This window comes from Chiloscyllium punctatum, unplaced genomic scaffold (assembly GCF_047496795.1).
Source record: "Chiloscyllium punctatum isolate Juve2018m unplaced genomic scaffold, sChiPun1.3 scaffold_266, whole genome shotgun sequence".
In the NCBI taxonomy this organism is placed as follows: Eukaryota; Metazoa; Chordata; class Chondrichthyes; order Orectolobiformes; family Hemiscylliidae; genus Chiloscyllium; species Chiloscyllium punctatum.
Window position 1 is genome coordinate 261,062 of NW_027310000.1, and position 19,941 is coordinate 281,002.

Genomic DNA, 19,941 nt, shown 5'->3' on the forward strand with positions numbered 1-19,941 from the left:
GATTTAGAATGGGAGAGCTGGCAGGAAACAGTGAGTAGGAATTAAACAATATTTTTTTTAAATGGAAGGCTGGGAGGATATAGAAAGGATCATGGCTTGGGCTCCAGCTATTCCCAATACGCATCATATCTTGGGTGTGGAGCGCAACTGCAATATTCCCAAGTCTGCTGACAGCACTAAACGATGTCAGCCTTTGAGTGGATGAGGAGGATGTAAAAAAGTTCCAAGGTGATTGAGACAAGTGGAATAACTGGGCAAATACGTGGCAGATGGAGAGTAATGAAGGAGATGAAATGTTGTGTACTTTGATGGGAAAAATAGAATGGCAGCCTCTCATTTGAAAAAGGAGTGGTTGAGAAATGTTGCTCTATGAATGAACTTAAGCTGCATTTTTGTACATTTCTGTATAGCCCGCCGAGTCCATGTAGGGCAGTGAGTTCTGAAGCCAGAGGTCAATACTGGGAATGGCATTGGCACGCTGACCAGTGTATGTAGGCCCAGCACGTGGGGAACTGTAACTTTGAAAGGAATCTGGATCTCCCTGTAGACCAGTCACTGAAAGCAATATTGCAGGAGCAGAAAGCGGGTAGGAAGATAAATGCTGTATTCACTTTCATTTCAGGGGGATTTGAGTACAGGAGTAAGTGTATCTTATGCAGCTGCACAGGGCCTTGGTGAGACCCCATCTCGAACATTGTGCAGTATTGTGTGCAGTGTTGGTCTGTTTTCCTAACAGAGGACAAACCTGACATTGAAGGAGAGTAGCAAAGGATGACCAGACTGATCTCTGGGATGACAGACTTGTTGTGGGAGCAGAGTTTGCAGCGACTGGACCTGTATTCCATGGGGTTTAGGAAAATGAGTGGAAATCTCAGTGAAATATATAACACTCTGACAGGGCGAGACAGATTAGAAGCAGGGATGGTAATTCCCGTGGCTGGGTCGTCTAAAACAAGGGGCCACAATACTAGGTACAGACAGGCCACTTTGCCTTGAGATGAGAATAAATGCCTGCACTCAGAGACTGGCGAACCAGGGGTACTCTCTCCCAGATCAGGCTGTGGAAGTCAAGGGGCTGAATATAAATAAGGCTTTCTGGAAACTAAAGGGACTGGGAGAGAGCAGGAGTATGGTGTGAAGATAGAAAATCAGCTATCATTCCAAGTTGTTCTCTAATAACGCAGTAAATGTGTTCCTTTGCAACACTGTGTTGTAGAAAATTGTGCAATATTGATAATGGGGTCTTTGGATAAAAGAGGATAAGTGCCGAATCAGTAAAAATCAAAAATTAAATTTGGTCTAACACACATTCGGACAGTCTAAATAAATCATTAAATTACATGTTGTAATGGAACAGTGCTGTAAATGTAACGCTTTCACACGACAGTCACTCAGTAGAGCACTGTACCTTTCACCACAATCTTCACCAGAAAGTGCGCGGAGGCTGAGTGACCATGTGATGCCGATGGGGAATTCCAGTTCTCCCCAAGATTCTCCCCACAGTTTGAAATAAAGTTGTTTCTAAATATAAACTACAATTCCCAGTTTCAGGCTCAGTTTCCAGTCCTGTCGAGCGGATTGCATTCCTGTTTTAGCTGAACACATTGATTGTACCTTTTGTAGACAGAGGGATCTTGAGGAAAGGTTTGCTGTTCAGCTGGTGTCTGGCAAGGAATCGCATCACAGTGAACACGAGTTCACTTTATAGAAAAAGGTTCATTAATTGCATTGCAGCCAAATTGTATTTAATCAACACGCGTTATCAGTGAACTGCCTGTACATAGAATGGAGGCACAAAACTGGTGGGCTGAATGGACAACAGCAGTTCTCATTTTATGGTTCACAATGTTTAAACATAATAAGAGATATGTATATTGTATGGGGAAAACTGCATTGAAGAGATGTTCGGCCATTAACGAGAATAGGGAAAGCTCAATGAGTTGTATGACGTATTCCTTTCCTGATGCTTCTGTGCAGTGTGTGGGAAAGCTCTGTAAATATTGTCACAAGCTCTCAGCTGTTAGGAAGGAGGTCTCTGCAGGGTCAACAGGATTGTGTTTCCCGTTCCCTTTTCTGATAACGAGGCTGGTGCCGGGTGTTCTCTCTGAGTTTATCCTTTAAGACCTCGTAGCAGTTTGATACAATTGGGTGCCTTGCTTGGCCGTTTCAGAGACCACTGAAGAGTTTATAACATGTCTGTGTGTCTGGAGTCACTTTTAGGACAGACGAGGAAAGCACGGGAGATTCACTTCCTGAACGTATACTGGGGAAGGAGATCATCGTCTATAATCGACATTGAACAAATGATCACTATTACTGACACCAGGTATTAGATCCAGATATTTTCTTAATTGTTTTTAACTAGCACCAGTTGTCAGAGAATTATCCTGGTCTGGATTAGCAATGCAATGACAATTCCACAGCAGCACCATCTCCACATGGGGGCCTAGTGGAAACTATACTGAACTGATTAACTGTTCAAAAAAGGGAATAGGGATAATCCCGGGAATTACAGGCCAGTTAGTCTTATTTCTGTGGTAGGCAAAGTAATGGAAAGGGTACTGAGGGATAGGATTTACGAGTATCTGGAAAGACACTGCTTGATTAGGGACAGCCAGCACGGATTTGTGAAGGGTAGGTCTTGCCTTACAAGTCTTATTGAATTCTTCGAGGAGGTGACCAAGCATGTGGATGAGGGTAGAGCAGTGGATGTAGTGTACATGGATTTTAGTAAGGCATTTGATAAGGTTCCCCATGGTAGGCGTATGTGGAAAGTCAGGAGGCATGGGATAGAGGGAAATTTGGCCAATTGGATAGAAAACTGGCTAAACGGTCGAAGGCAGAGAGTGGTGGTAGGTGGTAAATATTCAGCCTGGAGCCCAGTTACAAGTGGAGTTCCGCAGGGATCAGTTCTGGGTCCTCTGCTGTTTGTAATTTTTATTAATGACTTAGATGAGGGAGTCGAAGGGTGGGTCAGTAAATTTGCAGATGATACGAAGATAGGTGGAGTTGTGGACAGTGAGGAGGACTGTTGTCGGCTGCAGAGGGACTTAGATATGATGCAGAGCTGGGCTGAGGAGTGGCAGATGGAGTTCAACCCTGCCAAGTGTGAGGTTGTCCATTTTGGAAGAACAAATAAGAATGCGGAATACAGGGTAATGGTAGGGTTCTTGGTCAGGTGGAGGAAAAGAGGGATCTTGGGGTCTATGTACATAGATCTTTGAAGGTTGCCACTCAGGTGGATAGAGTTTGTAAGAAGGCCTATGGAGTATTATCGTTCATTAGCAGAGGGATTGAATTCAAGAGTCATGAAGTGATGTTGCAGCTGTACAGGACTTTGGTTAGGCCACAGTTGGAGTACTGTGTGCAGTTCTGGTCGCCTCACTTTAGGAAAGATGTGGAAGCTTTGGAGAGGGTGCAGAGAAGATTTACCAGGATGTTGCCTGGAATGGAGAATAGGTCGTACGAGGATAGGTTGAGAGTTCTCGGCCTTTTCTCGTTGGAACGGCGAAGAATGAGGGGTGACTTGATAGAGGTTTATAAGATGATCAGAGGAATAGATAGAGTAGACAGTCAGAAACTTTTCCCCCGGGTACAACAGAGTGTTACAAGGGGACATAAATTTAAGGTGAAGGGTGGAAGGTATAGGGGAGATGTCAGAGGTGGGTTCTTTACCCAGAGAGTGGTGGGGGCATGGAATGCGCTGCCCGTGGGAGTGGTGGAGTCAGAATCATTGGCGACCTTTAAGCGGCATTTGGATAGGTACATGGATGGGTGCTTAATCTAGGTTAGAAGTTCGGCACAACATCGTGGGCCGAAGGGCCTGTTCTGTGCTGTATTGTTCTATGTTCTATGTTCTATGATTATTTTTTGGACTGTGTGACAGCTCTTTCAAAAATAACCCCAACCAATTTGACTATCGTGATGGGACTGAGGGCGAGGTAATTGGTCTGATTGTAATTATTCCCTTCTTAGGGGATGGGACATAGTTGAGTAATTACCCACATTAGGAGAAAGTGAGGACTGCAGTTGCTAATTACCCACATTGCCATGGAGTTGTCAGAGTTGGAGCTGGAATGAAACAGCTTCCCCAGCGACACGGCTTGTTGTGTAGCAAAAGCCCTCAGTCCTATTGCAGGAATGGTGTCAGGGCCAAATGCCTTTGTCGTATCTACAGTGTCCAGCTGTTGCTTCATGTCACGTGCAGTGAATTGAATTGATTAAGACGGGCATCTGTGATTCTGAGGGTATCATAGTGAGGGTGAGGTGGGTAATCGACACAACACTTCTGGCTGAGGATGGTGCAGATACTGTATCGTCTACATGGATGCACCGGGCTGTTCCATTATTTGGGATGGGGATATTTGTGGAGTCCTCTCCCCAGTAAGTTGTTTAATGGTTCATCGACTTTTATCCATGGATTTGACAGGACGACAGAGCTTAGATCTGATTTGGTAGTCTTGAGCTCATCTCTCTGTCTGTATCAGATGTTAGTCCTGCTGTTTGTAGTGTAACCAGTCAAGTGCGGTAGCTTTAATGGATTGTCATCAGCTTTAGGTGCACGTGATTCCGACCCGACCATGTTCACCTGCACTCGTCACTGACCCATGGATCGGCTTGATGGAAATGGTAGACGGATGGACTATCCGGGGGAAAAAGTTACAGATTGTCATTGAAATCTACAGCATCAGATGATAACCCAGTTTTAGCTGCAATATCGACAGTTCAATAATACTGACTGGCCCCAGTTCACACCGAGACCCATTCACCCATCAGCCCTGTATTCAGTGACCTACTCTGGTTTCTGATGCGGAAATACTTCCATTTTCATATTCTCATTCTGCTGGATGTTTTTCCTTGTGTGATGCCTCCAATTTATTACATAAACTATATCCATTTAAGGTACTAATCTGAATCTTTTCCTTTCAGGAATGCAATCTTCTGTATTTAAAATGAATGTGTTTCCTTCTGTTTTTTTTCCCTTGACCATGAATCAGAGCTCTGCAGTATCAGTGATGCCAGCCTTATGCAGTTTCAGAGTCAAGGAACTTGTCACCATGTGTTGGTGTTCAGTTCCCAGTGTATGGCTCTCCATGATGGACAGGATGTTTGGGCATCTTTGACAATATGTCGTTGGAAATTATTCAACAAACAAAAATTGCTGAAGAAATGGCTAAAGACGTTGCAGAATTTTCTGGAGTGAATGCAGAGCTAAACTTCCAGTTCCAGTGAACCTTCTATAAAGCTTTTTGTATTTTTATTTCCAGTATCCATAGTCATTTGTTTAATTGAAAAATTGTTCTGTGCCTATTCATTTCTGGAGAAACTCAGCAGGTCTGTCAACATTTGCAGAGAGAGAGTAACAGAGTTAGCGTTTCCAGTCCAGTGTGACAATTCTTCAAAACAGAATACAATTGCAAAATGGTATTTTAATCCCTTGTCAGAAGTGGAGGATGGGTGGCAGGAAAAAGAGGGTGTGGCAAAAGATAAATGGACTTTTAGCAGTGGGGAATGAGAAGATTCTGTATAACGGGTCGGAATTAACGGTTACTGGGGGAAAGGGGTTCTCTTTATTGAATGCAAGATAAAGAAGACACAACCAGACAAAGTCATACGGAGGCCAGGAGGGAGAATGTTGTCCATGTGGTAATATATAGATCTGGCCACAGATACGTTTTCACTGTCCTGAGCATTACCCCCTTTAGACAAAGGAATTCAGGTGCTTGACTTCTTATTGGCACTAGTAAGCGTTTCATGCTGCCTTAGTATTGTAACATGGAGAAAAACAAATCACAATATGACGTTTGGGCTGAGTGTTGGTTACCTGTCATTTTTAATATTGTTTAATTTTGCAGTGCTTATCTTTAAACACTTGTTCTTGAAGTTAGTATCAGATGGAGTGTAGGATGTTGAGGGGTGACATTATAGAAACATATAAAACCATGAGAGGTATGGATAGGGTGAATAGCCAAGGTCTTTTCCAAAGGGTAGGGGATTCCAAACATAGAGGGAATAGGTTTAAGGTGAAAGAGGGTAGATTTAAAAGGGATGAAGGGTCAGCGTTTTTACACAGAGGGCGGTGTGGGTATGGAATACGCTTCCAGAGGAAGAGTGGGAGATGCAAGGACAGCTACAACATTTAAAACGCATTTGGACAAACATATGAATGGGAAACATGAAGAGGCATATGGAGCAAATGAAAGCAGATGGGACTAGTATAGTTTGGAAGATCTGCCCAGCATGGACATTTAGAAAAGCTTCACACAGATTCAGGGTGGTTTTGTGAAAGGGAAATGATATTTTGCCCTGTAAAATCATGCAAAGTATTTCTGGAGATGCCTGCAAATGTAACAAGTGGACTTGATAAAGTGGATCTGGTGGACACGAGGCCTTCCAGAGATTTTCCACAAGGTATTACAAAACAAAGGTTCTTACACAAAACAGAAGCTCCAGGACGTTGGATACTGTATTAACGTGGGATGATGATTGTTTAACACAGAAATCGGAGAGTCAGGATTAATGGATCTTTATGGTCAAGGTTTATCTGCTGGAGTACCACAAATATCAGGCTGATGGCATCAGTTATTTGCAATCTAAGCTGACAGCCTGAAGGATGGAGCTGAGTACAATATACATCCGAGTTTGAGGATGACACTGAGAATCAAAAGGCAGGCTGTTACTTAATGGAGAGGACTTCCAGAAAAGGAACAGTAAAGGCATTGGAGTCTTCCTGTGTATGAAACGTAAAGTCAGCTCGATGATGCAGCAAGGAACTCGGTTGGTACATTAGGGGTTTCCTGGGAAGAAAGGGTTGTGTTATTGAGAATCTCTAAGATGGTGAGGCGATAATTCATTGGGGTTTAAATGAATGAGGAGTGATACTGCTGAAACATAGAAGACACAGAAGGGGTTGGAGAAGGTACTGTTGAGAAGTTGTTTCCATTGTTGGGCAAAGTGTCGAACTCGAGTATATAGATAACGAATAAGGAACATCGATTTCAATCTGAGATGAAGAGTAATGTCTTCTCTCCGAAGGTACTGAATGTCTGGAGTTCCCTAACCCAGAGAGGTGTGGAGGGATACAAGGAGTCGCCAGGAGAATGGAGTTGAGCCCTGCAGTAGATCAGCCATGTTCTTATTCAATGACAGGGTTAGCTTGAGGGGCAGATTGACCTACTCCTGTTCCTATTTATTAATTTCACATGTTATGCTTTTGGAAAGGAACGGGTTATTTTGCTGGAAATTGTGTTGTACAATATTGCATTCAGGGATAACAGAGGATTTGTTGTTTTAACCCTAGGTGGGGTATGTAGCTGTATTCCCAGCGTATCTGGGTCTGCAACATGACCCCACATCTGGAGCAGAAGTTACAAAGAGGGGAAGCCTGGAAACAGGGATTGGGGGTGGGGGTGGTGGTCACTTCCTGATCCAGTCTGGATTTTCCAAGTACATTTCCAAAACTCCACCTAACCATCGGAGTGGCCTCGATCGGCCGCTGTTTAGCATGTCTGAGGGCTGAATGGAACATCAGAACATAGGGCTGAGGGACACAAGTGGGCCATTCGGCCCTTTGACACTACTCCACTAATAAATAAGGTCATGGCTCATCTCATTGTGATCCCAGCTGCACGGTTCTTTCCATGCACCATTATCCCTGATTCACCGGTCTATGGAAAATCAGACAAAGCCAGCTTAGATGTAACTTAAAGATCCAGCCATCCCAAACTTCTGGGTAAGAGAATTCCCACTTGACTGAAATCCTACTTTGTGTATTTCTCCTAATTCCTGCTCTGACGAAGGTTGGAATGTGTCACTGTTTCCTTTTCTCGTCCCATTCCTTCACTGGTGACACATAATTTGAAATGTAACCAGGTTGGTGATATGGCCGATGATAAAGTTCTCAGACTGAGTCGGTTTCAGTGACAGGAACAAGTCAGGAAGATTTCTTTAGTCAGCCACAAGGAACTAATATAACTAACGGATGTGTATGGTGGATCTGTGGTTAGCACTGCTACCACCCATCACCAAGTAGCTGCGTTCAATATTAACCTCGGGCAACCCTCGATGTGGATTTTGAACATTCTCCCCATGTCTGTGTGGGTTTCCTACCACTGTTCAAAGGTATCCAGCTTAGAGCGGATTGGCTATGCTAAATTGCCTATAGCGCCCAGGGATGTTTTGGTTAGATAGGTTAGTCATGGGAAATGCAGGGTTACATGGATAGAGTGGGGGTTGCAGGTCGGGGGGGGGGTAATACTGTTACGAGGGTCAATGTGGACTTGATGGACGGAATGCCCTGCTTCCACAATGTCGAGATTCTATAAAAACAACAAGAAGTTTTACTATACAAACATCCAGTGAGTATCTGTCTGATCGCTCTCCTCTAGGTTTTGTATGTTTCAATAAGATCACCTCTCATTCCAAGAGTAACCTGTGAAAGCCTTCATAATATTAGACCCTCATCCCTGGAATACATGAAGTGACATATCTATGAACTGCTTCCAATTTGATTATATCCTTTCTCAGGTAAGGAGACAAAAATAATCTCATACACAGATGAAGTTATTTTTTGTTTTCTCAGTGGTGAGAGTATTTGGAAATCTCTTCCCTGCAGAGCTTTGGAGGCAGAGATATTGAATATGTTTGAGGCACAGACAGAAGGTTCATAAATAATAACGGAGTCTAGGATTATCGGGGAATGGCAGGAATGTGCAGTGTTGGGGAAATGCTGACAGTGGTAAAAAAAATCACACTGCTCCAGCACATCCAGGAATAAAATGCAAAATGAAATGATAATATCGATAAAATGATCAGGGGAAGTTCAAGATGGTAGCGATCTGGAAGGTCTGCTTTGTTGGGCTCTGCATCACAGCACGGGCAAAGTGGTTCCCTCACCCACTCCATCCCAGCCATTTACTTAAAATGGTTAGTTTTGGAAAGATTTGAGATTTGGCAGTTGTAGTAGTTTTAGTTTGTGTAGTTTTTAATCTCTATGAGACTTTGTTTATTAATGATCAGTAATTCGAGTTCTTCGTCTCTCGAGTTCAAATGTTGCTACAGTGTGTTCTGGGTAATGATGTGCTTAAATGGTGTACCTGGAGCATTTAGGGGAGCCATTAGCCAGAAAAGAGGAAAAATTTACTTTCTAGTCTTAAAAAGAGAGGGTGGATGTTGTCCTATTGCAGGTGATGCACCTTGATGATAAAGAACATTTGACTTTCCAACAGGTCGCGTTTGATCGGGTTTATTTCTCCTCTTTTAATATTACGAGTTGGGGAGAAGCCATAATGGATTAAAAAGAATCTTCCATTTAACCTTCTAGATTGTATTTGATACTCACGGGAGGCTCATAATCCCCAAAGCCTAGAACTATGGTAAATAATACAGTATTTTGAATGTTTATTGCACCCCCTCCCCACCCACCCACCCCCGGCGCACCCTCTAAAAATCCTGGTAGATGCATTTTCCAAATTCAGTTATCTTGCAACGTGGCACATTATTGTAGAAGATTTCAACTGTCTTATGGACCCCACGGTGGACAGAATGTCTTAAGGTGCCCCAATACCCTCGTTATAATGTAAGCAATTAGTGGATTTGTGTGCAGAAGGAGAGCTGGTGGATATCTGGAGGCAGATCCACATCACAAGTAAGGATTTTATTTTCTTCTTTAACCGGCATAAATGCGACACGAAGGTTGATATCTTCCCCATTCCTGCAACAATCTTAGATTCGGTGGCATCCTGTACTATTATGAATATTACCATTTCTGACCATGAAGCAGTATACTTATTGATTAAGATTAACGGCAATATAACAGATTCGAGACACTAGCGAATCAATCTCTTTAGTATTAAGACTAGTTGGTTAATTGAGTATTTAGATTAGATTACTTACAGGGTAGAAACAGGCCCTTCGGTCCAACAAGTCCATACCGACCACACAGACCCATTCGCTGACATTTACCCCTTCACCTAACACTGCAGGCAATTAAGCATGTAGGGTGTAGTGTAATTTTTAAACGGTTAGCTGCCTTTTAGTCTTTTCTACCTCATAGTAAACACAAGCAGATACTCGAAACTGTTGCTGGACCTCCCCCACGTTTATATGAATGAAACAGTTGTAACAGCTTTCCTCGATAGTTGAGAGACCGCCCTTAACCACAGTTGTACAACATCATCCATATAAGGGAAGATCGGGAAACTCAAACACTGATTGGCCAAGTGAATAACGAAAATAATCGCAGGCACCAGAACCCAAATAAGGAAAACAGTGGGGAATCCGAGCACTCGTTGGTCAAGGCAGCAGTAGTAGACCCAGCCCACATAAACATGTATATAATGCGTGGAGATTACTATGCTTGTGTGTGTGTACCTTTGGGAACAGCACCCGACTTTGCAAAGTTGAATGAAAAAGTTTTGGACAGACTCCTCCGTGTCTTTGTTCCTGGGAAGGGAAATAAAAAGTGCCGTAGATGGGGCTGGATAGCCACTTATCTCGCACAATTGGGGGCTCGTCCGGGATGAAATAATTATTGCCGGGGGGGTGGCAGTCTCTTCGGCTCACGGATCAAGCCTGATTACAACAAAGGCGCGTCTAGTATATATTTATACTTCTCACTGATCAGCTTGGTCCGTCGGCCGTCGGCCAAGAGAGGATGTGACCCGGCTCATTTAAAAATAATTTTGAATCCTGGAAAAGGAACACACGGGCGAGTGCTAGGACGACCGGTTAGTGATTATACACGGGGGTACACACATTTAAAAAGGCCAGACAACTCCGTGCACGGATCAAGGTAAGAGTTTCTTTTGTTCTTCCTTGTTGGCCGCGTGGTTTTGACGGTCATCTGTGAAAACGCTTTGGGCATTTAAGACCAGGACTGAAGATAAACCACGGGAAATTGTGGTTTTGACGGTCATCTGTGAAAACGCTTTGGGCGTTTAAGACCAGGACCGAAGATAAACCATGGGAAATCAGACTTCTAAGGAAAAGTCAGGGAAGACTGCAAATGGGAAAGAAATACCCCCCGATAGTCCATTAGGTCGGAAGTTAAGTCTATGGACGGACAGTGGTAGAACGAAGGACTTAAAGAAAGAGACCATGATAAAATATTGTTGTTTTATATGGACCAAAGAACCTATCCGCGCCCCCTCGTAGTTTGGCCCGAGTATGGGTCTGATGAAGACTGGGTGTGTCAAATCCTAAATGTATATGTTAACAGAAAACAACCGTTTGACCCAGAGGACAGCAAATATGCCGCCGCCTGGTTGGCGGGCGACGGCGAGAGTCCCACGCGTCTCTATCCTCTGATTCCCCAAACAGACCCGAGGAAGCCCCAGAGGTCTTGGGACATCCTCACCGACGGTTTGCCACCGTCTTCCCCGCCCCCGTATATACCACCCGCGCACGACCAGGCGTCCAGCGCGGACCTCCCTCCTGCGACGGATAATTCCGAGTCCCAGCAGGCTACGACCAGTGAGGAAGGGACTGCTGGGGGGGCACAGGAGGGGGCGCAGAACTCACCCCAGGCACTAGGAAATCAGTCCGACTCGAGATGCGGAGAGGTCGAGAAGAGGGATTGAGAGCTGGGAGGAGTGACAATATTGAACAGCTGAACCCCTTACAAGAGGTGCCGTTTGGGAACGAACGGACCGGGTTCGTAGTACAACCTTTAAATTCTGGGGATATCCGGCAACTCTGTAATGAACTACCCCGTCTACTGGACGACCCCGTCAGTGTGGGAATACAACTGGACCAATTTCTGGGGCCCAGTATATACACATGGGCTGAACTGCAGGCCATGATGAGAATACTATTTAATTACAATGAAATTGTTATGATCCGGAAGAGTGCAATGGCCATTTGGGATAGGGAGCATCAGGACGGCCCTCAGCGTGGAGAGCAGAAGTACCCCTTAGAGGACCCCCGGTGGGATCATAACGACGCGGGGGGACGGGCCAATATGACAGACCTCAGAAGCCTTATAATCAGGGGGATCCAAACCTGCGTGCCCAAACAGCGGAATTTAGCGAAAGCATTTGAAGTTGGACAGAAAAAGGATGAATCCCCGAGTGACTTTTTAGACCGTTTGCGGGAGTCCATGCGAAAGTATTCAGGTTTAGACCCCGATGGGGAAATAGGCAAGGGCATGCTTAAGGTGCACTTTGTGACTAAGTCATGGCCTGACATTCAGAAGAAATTACAGAAAGTGGAGGATTGGGCTGAAAAGGATGTTGCAGAATTATTACGGGAAGCACAGAAGGTGTACGTTCAGAGGGATGTAATAAGGGAGAAACATAAGACAAAAATGATGGTGGCAGCCGTACGGGAAGCTTGTAAGTCCACCGGAATGGGGGAGGGAGATTATGGGGTGGAAAGAGGAACGTCGAAGAAAAGTTGGAGAGGGAGAGAAGCGAGACAGGGCAGAAGTGAGAGAGGAGGATCTTATGGAATTGAGCGCCCTCAGAAGGCCGGATGTTACCATTGCGGGAGACTGGGACACTTCAAAAGGGATTGTCCCGAGTTTAAAAGGGAAAGAGAAGGGATGCATGAAATGGAGTGTGAACAAATGGATTAGGGAAGTCAGGGGAGGATCGGAACACGGGCCTACCAAGAACCCATGGTAAATTTACGGGTGGGCCCATTGAGACAAGAATTTACCTTCTTAGTTGACACAGGCGCTGGCAGGTCCTCAATTCCCCTCCATCCGAGGGGGGTTGGCTTCCAAGCTAAAACATTAAACATTTCAGGAGTTAAGGGTGGGGTTTTTAATGCGAAAATATTCGAACCACAACCCTTGCGGCTGGAGGAGGAGGAGCTCCAGGTGGAACTCCTTCACCTCCCCCATCTTCCCTATGGGTTGTTGGGACGGGATTTGGTAGTCCGTTTCGGATTGCGAATAGAAGTGGGAGAAGAGGAAGAATTAGCCGTTACCATGTCATACCTTAGTGAGTCCCGATTGACAGAGATAGACCCGAGGGTTTGGGTCGCCAAAGGGAACCGGGGGGGACTCGCAATTCGACCTGTGGAGGTAAAATTAAAGCCCCAGAGCCCCGACGTCAGAGTGCGCCAATACCCCATCTCTTGGGAAGGGAGGCAGGGCCTGAAGACAGTTATGGAAGACCTAATAAAAGATGGATTGGTAGAGCCCTGTATGTCACGATACAATTCCCCCATCCTGCCGGTCCGGAAGTCGGATGGGAGCTACCGAATGGTCCAAGACCTAAGGGAAGTAAATAAAATTGTCCAAGTATGGCACCCTGTGATACCGAACCCATACACTATTCTGGGGCGAATCCCCCCGGACCTCGGCTGGTTTAGTGTTATCGACTTAAAGGATGCCTTCTGGGCGTGTTCCCTGGACAAGGACAGTAGGGATCTTTTTGCTTTTGAATGGGAGGATCCTGATACTGGCAGAAAACAACAGTACAGGTGGACCGTACTCCCCCAAGGATTCACTGAGTCCCCGACTCTGTTCGGGCAGATTCTGGAACAATTATTGGAGGGACTAACCTTGTCCCCGGCCCTTAAGCTAATACAATATGTGGGCGATCTCCTTTTATCCGGACCGGCGGAGGAGGACGTCCTACTTGGGACTAATGCCCTGTTAAATTAGCTGAGACGGGGTTAAGAGTGAGCCAGAAGAAGCTCCAATATTTCGAGAAAGAGGTTAAGTACCTGGGACACTTGATAAGCCAGGGACAGAAACGAATAAGTCCGGAAAGAGTGCGGGCAATAATCGAACTAGGCCTCCCAACGACCAAGAGGGATTTGCGGAAGTTCTTGGGACTCTTAGGCTATTGTCGGTTATGGATAAACGACTATGCCCCCCTTACTAAAGACTTGTACCTAAAACTCATTGAGGAGGCACCCAACAGAATAAAATGGGAGGAGGAGGAGAAAAAGTTAATTGAAATCCTAAAAGGAAAATTGATGGCCGCAACTGTTTTAAGCTTGCCGGATTTTAGTAAGACATTTCGTCTCTTTGTGAACTCCAGAAAGGGAACCGCTCTTGGAGTATTCACCCAGGACTAGGGGGGAAAAAGGAAGCCCGTGGCTTTCCTGTCAAAAATTCTGGATCCAGTCTCCCGAGGGTGGCCGGAGTGTGTCCAAGCGGTGGCAGCCACGGCAAAGCTGGTAGAGGAAAGCAGGAAGTTGACTTTTGGGGCCCCCTTGACAGTCACTACTCCCCACCAGGTTAGAACTATCCTGAATCAGAAGGCCGGGAGGTGGCTGACTGACTCGAGAATTCTGAAATATGAAGCCATATTGTTAGACCGAGAAGACCTCCGAATAGAAGTCGGGGGCTGCCAGAACCCGGCGGAATTTCTTTGGAAAGGGGAAGGGGAGGAGGAACTGGAACACTGCTGTTCAGACATAATAGAGTCCCAGAGTAAAGTGAGGGAAGATCTGAGGGATACCCCCTTACATGCAGGTAGGCGGTGGTACATTGATGAGTTCTCTCGAGTGATAGATGGGAAGAGACACAACGGTTATGCAGTCATTAGTGAGACTGGTTGGGAATTAGTGGAAAGTGGACGGCTACCGAATGCCTGGTCCGCACAAACGTGCGAATTGTACGCCTTGCACCGGGCTCTGAGGAATTTAAAGGGAATAGCCGGGACAATCTACACTGACTCTAAGTGTGCCTTTGGGGTAGTACACACCTTTGGGAAGATCTGGAAAGAAAGGGGAATGATAAATAGTAGAGGAAAGGAGTTGGTCCACGAGGAACTAGTAGCCATGATCTTGGAGGATTTGTTGCTGCCACAAGAGATTGCTGTAGTACATGTGAAAGGACACCAGAAAGACGATAAAATAGAGACCCTGGGGAATCAATTGGCAGATGAACAGGCAAAATTGGCTGGGATGGGGAAGGAAGTAATAAACTGCCTGGTAAGGATTCCACAGATATCCGAAATTACCGAAGTGCCCACGTTTACTGACAAAGAAGAAACTCTTCTCGCGTCTCTGGGGGGTACAAAGGAAAGGGAAGGCAAGTGGACCTTACCCGATGGCCGCCAGCTACTAAATCGACCGTTGACGCGGGACATTATTGCCAGTTTACACCAAGGGGGTCACTGGGGCGCCCAGGCACTGTGTGATGCCTTCCTGCGCCGATATGCTCACCCTGGTCTGTACACGGTAGCCAAGCAGGTCACAGGAGATTGCATAACATGTCGAAAGATTAACAAAAGGGGGCTGCGGCAGCATGCAAGACAAGGGGGTAGGAGTCCGGCCTATAGGCCGTTTGAGTATATCCAGGTAGATTACACTGAGCTCCCCCCCATAGGTCGCCTGAAGTATCTATTAGTAGTGGTAGATCACCTGACAGGATGGGTGGAAGCTTTCCCCACTACCACGGCAACGGCAACTCAGGTTAGCAAGATTCTACTCGAGCAAATCATCCCACGATTTGGGCTACCCCGCGCTATTGACTCAGACCAGGGGAGCTATTTCACCTCGACCGTCCTCCAGAATGTAGTGCAAGCAATGGGGATTGACTGGGATTTGCACACCCCCTGGCATCCCTCCTCCTCGGGCAAGGTCGAAAGAATGAACCAGACCATCAAAAAGCAGCTAACCAAGCTCACTAGTGAAATCGGCCTGCCTTGGACCAAATGCCTACCCCTTGCCCTGTTGCAAATTCGCACCCAGCCAAGGCGGGATTTGGGCGTCTCCCCTTTCGAAATGTTATTTGGCCTCCCGTTCCATGGGCCGAAGGGCGAACCTCCTGTATTTGAGTCTCGGGATATGTTTGTGCAAAAATATGTGGTGGCTCTGGGGTCTGCTCTATCTCGTTTACGCCAACAGGGACTTTTGGCACAGACGCCGCCCCTCGAGTTTGCGGTGCACACCGTCAAGCCAGGTCAGTGGGTCCTGATTAAAAGCTGGAAGCAACGTACCCTCAAACCAACTTGCGACGGTCCCTTCCTGGTACTTTTGACGACCGAAACGGCTGTCCGTACGGCCGAAAAGGGCTGGACACATTACACTCGAGTCAAGGGACCAGTGCCACAACCGACGGAGGACGAACGAACCTCTCTGACAAAGGCATCTAAGGAACAGAGACCCTGAGAACGAACTAATCGGACTTTGGCGAGTCTAAAGGAACTGTGCCCTCGGGCTACGGGTGTCGCGAAAAAAAAAATGCGGTCAATCGTATTGTTAACTTGCTATGCTATTGTCCTTGGGCTGGGTCATAGTGTGCGTGTTACCCAATTTGGCCTCCGGATAAAACAAGCAGAGGACCGTCAGTGGTTCACCATCTCCGTGCTTGCCAACCAATCAACACAGACATTTAGCTTAGACCTATGTGAGTTGGTGCCCTGTAGGACTAAAAGTCAACTGAATCAAACTAAGCGGAACCTCGAGAGAGAAAGTGGATTCCAGGGTCAGACATTAGTATTACAATTGCATGGTAGGGAAGTCCTAAATAGGCCTCCAGCCCCCGGGGTCCAGGCTATGGTGTCAGTTGTCCGTGATCCCATCACCCCTGGACGAGATTGCGGGCAGAATCAGTGCAATCCGCTTTATCTGACCATAAAGAACTTGGAAAAGAACGGGGCGAGCCTTAATAGAACAATACTGGGTATTAGAGTTGGGGGCCAGGCAGGATGGGGGGGGGGGGGGATGCAGCTGTGCTGCACGTACATCACGGTCATTGAAGCTGAGTCTGGGGGCTCATCCACCACTGGTAAGCAGGAAAAGATTAGAATAATTGAGACGACGGATTTGGAAAAGACCTTTGAAATAGAAACGGGATACGGGGAGGCGAATGCCTGGATGGAATGGGTCAAATATACTGTGAGGAGCATGACAAAGAGTGATTGCTACGCATGCACGAGTGCCCGCCCTAACCCTCAGGTGGTCCCATTCCCGCTGGGATGGGAGAAACACCCACGAGCCATGGACTGCATGATAAGGCTGGACCAGGACCGAGAGGCCTGGAACGACCCCACTTGTCGACCCTTGAGTTTGAAGTTTCCCCCCGTCAGGTCTGAGGGGGCGCCCCGCCCGCCATCATTCTCAGGGGTAACGGGTACGCACCAGGCCTGTGTCTTTCGGACGGGACTACAGTGGGACGACGATGTGGGGACATTTGACAAGTGCAGCGGATCAATTCGGCTGGTCAATGAAACTACCGGGGGCGGGAATTACTCCCACATTCATGTGCCTAGGGCAGACCTCTGGTGGTACTGTGGTGGGAGGGTTCTGCGACCGACCCTGCCCCAAAAATGGATGGGCACTTGTGCGATCGTTCAATTGGCCATCCCATTCACCCTGGTATTCGAAAAACAAGAGCAACCCCGTTCTAGTGGAAGAACTGAGAGAGCTTTGGAGACCTCTTTCGATGATAACATATATTTAGATGCCATAGGGGTCCCCAGGGGTGTTCCTGACGAATACAAGGCTAGGAACCAGATAGCGGCGGGTTTTGAGTCGTCACTGTTCTGGTGGGTGGCCATCAATAAGAACGTGGATTGGATTAATTATATTTACTACAATCAGCAGAGGTTCATTAATTATACCCGGGATGCAGTGAAAGGAATAGCAGAACAACTGGACGCCACTAGTGGGATGGCGTGGGAAAATAGGTTGGCCTAAGACATGATGTTGGCAGAGAAGGGGGGGGGTGTTTGTGTCATGATAGGCACTCAGTGCTGCACTTTCATCCCCAACAACACAGCCCCTGATGGGTCCATCACCCGCGCCCTGGATGGACTCACCACATTGGCGGACGAACTGGCCGAAAACTCGGGCATCGACTCTGGCCTCACGGACTGGTTGGAAGCTTGGTTCGGTAAATGGACGGGGGTGGTCGTTCCCTTTCTTGTCTCATGTATAGTGGTGGCAGGGGTACTCACTGCCCTTGGGTATTGCGTTATTCCCTGTGTCCGGGGATTAACTCAACGACTGATCGGAACCGCCCTTACTCAGAGGGATGTTCCCTATGGGCAGGTTGAACGAATAAATCTCGAGATGGAACAACGTGAATCCCTCTTGGGCGGGGGTAGTATTAGAGAAGGGCAGTTTGATGAACAAGCTCGGGAGTTATTAAATGCCCTGGAGAAGAAACTTACGGTTGAAAAATTACAGGCCGTAAGAAAAGACACGGGGGATTTGTGGGGGAAGTATAATTTTTAAACGGTTAGCTGCCTTTTAGTCTTTTCTACCTCATAGTAAACACAAGCAGACACTCGAAACTGTTGCCGGACCTCCCCCACGTTTATATGAATGAAACAGTTGTAACAGCTTTCCTCGATAGTTGAGAGACCGCCCTTCACCACAGTTGTACAACATCATCCATATAACGGAAGAACGGGAAGCTCAAACACTGATTGGCCAAGTGAATAACAAAATAATCACAGACACCAGAACTCAAATAAGGAAAACAGTGGGGAATCCGAGCACTCGTTGGTCAAGGCAGCAGTTGTAGACTCAGCCCACATATACATGTATATAATGCGTGGAGATTACTATGCTTGTGTGTGTGTACCTTTGGGAACAGCACCCGACTTTGCAAAGTTGAATGAAAAAGTTTTGGACAGACTCCTCCGTGTTTTTGTTCCTGGGAAGGGAAATAAAAAGTGCCGTCGATGGGGCTGGATAGCCACTTATCTCGCACAAGCATGGCCAATTCACCTGACCTGCACATGTTTGGACTGTGGGAGGAAACCGGAGCAAACCCACGCAGACACAGGGGTAATGTGTAAACGCCACACAAACTGTCACCTAAGGCAGGAATTGAACTGGGGTCTCTGGTGCTGTGAGGCAGCAGTGCTAACCACTGTGGCACCGTGCCACCCACTGCAATGAATTCAGATCTTTCTTAGCCATTAATTCAGATCTAACCAGTAAACCATCCATTCGATGAGAAATTGCTAAGGCTTCTGCCGAGGGATTAATTAATCCTTAGGATGCAGCAGAAAGGGGAGCACGAACGCTGGTTTGAGGCAGAGCTGAGGCCAGCCGAGAGTGCATACTATGATAGACCCTCAGTGGCTAACCTGCAGAGGATCACAATGCTTCGGTCTACAGTGAATTCCACGCTCACACAGACAGCCAGAAAGGTACTTACTTTTGCAAAACAAAGGCTGTTTGAACATGGTGATAAGCCAGGCAGGTATTTATTCTATCTTGCCAGGAAAACGAACGCCCCTCTTAAGCCATTACCTCAATTAGGGAGGGTACTGGGATCCTTACCTTCAATTCCAAATAGATTAATGCCTCCTGTCCTAGATTTTCACCGAATTATTTCAGCCTGAACATTTTGAGGATAGATGGATTAAGATGGAAGCACTTTTCAAGAACCTGTCAGCACAGCAGGGTGTGAAGCAGCTTCAGCATGTAAAGCTGCGCGTTCCTGACAGATTTCCTAGTGAGTTTTATAATTAATTTATACACCTGTTGTCAGGCCTGATGTTTAACGTGTTCCGTCACTCATACAGTCACAAATCCCTCCCTCCATTCTTTAGAGAGGTTCATATCTCTCTGATGCTGAAGAAATGAAGACCCCGGAGGATTGTGCTACTTACACGCCAATCTCACTTTTAAATGTTGGTCTCAAAATCCCGTCTGAAACCCATGCATTAAGGCTGGAAACTTTGCTGCCTTCCATTACCAAAGAGGACCAAACAGGCTTTATAAAGGGCGGCAGATCTTCCTACAATGCTAAGAATTTACTCAATATGATCCAAGAGTGTCAACAACAATCTGCCCAGGGATTATTGATCTCTTTAGATGAGAGAAGGCATTTGATTGGGTTGAGTGGCCGGATCTCTTCTGTACATTAGAACGGTTTGGTCTACGCAAAGATTTTATCAAGTGGGTGAGGGTCATTTACCGTGATCCTCTGGCTGCAGTTCTCACTGATGGTGTGCCAACCAGTAATAGTAATATTTCTCCAGGCAGCCGACAAGGTTGACACCTTTCACCATTGTT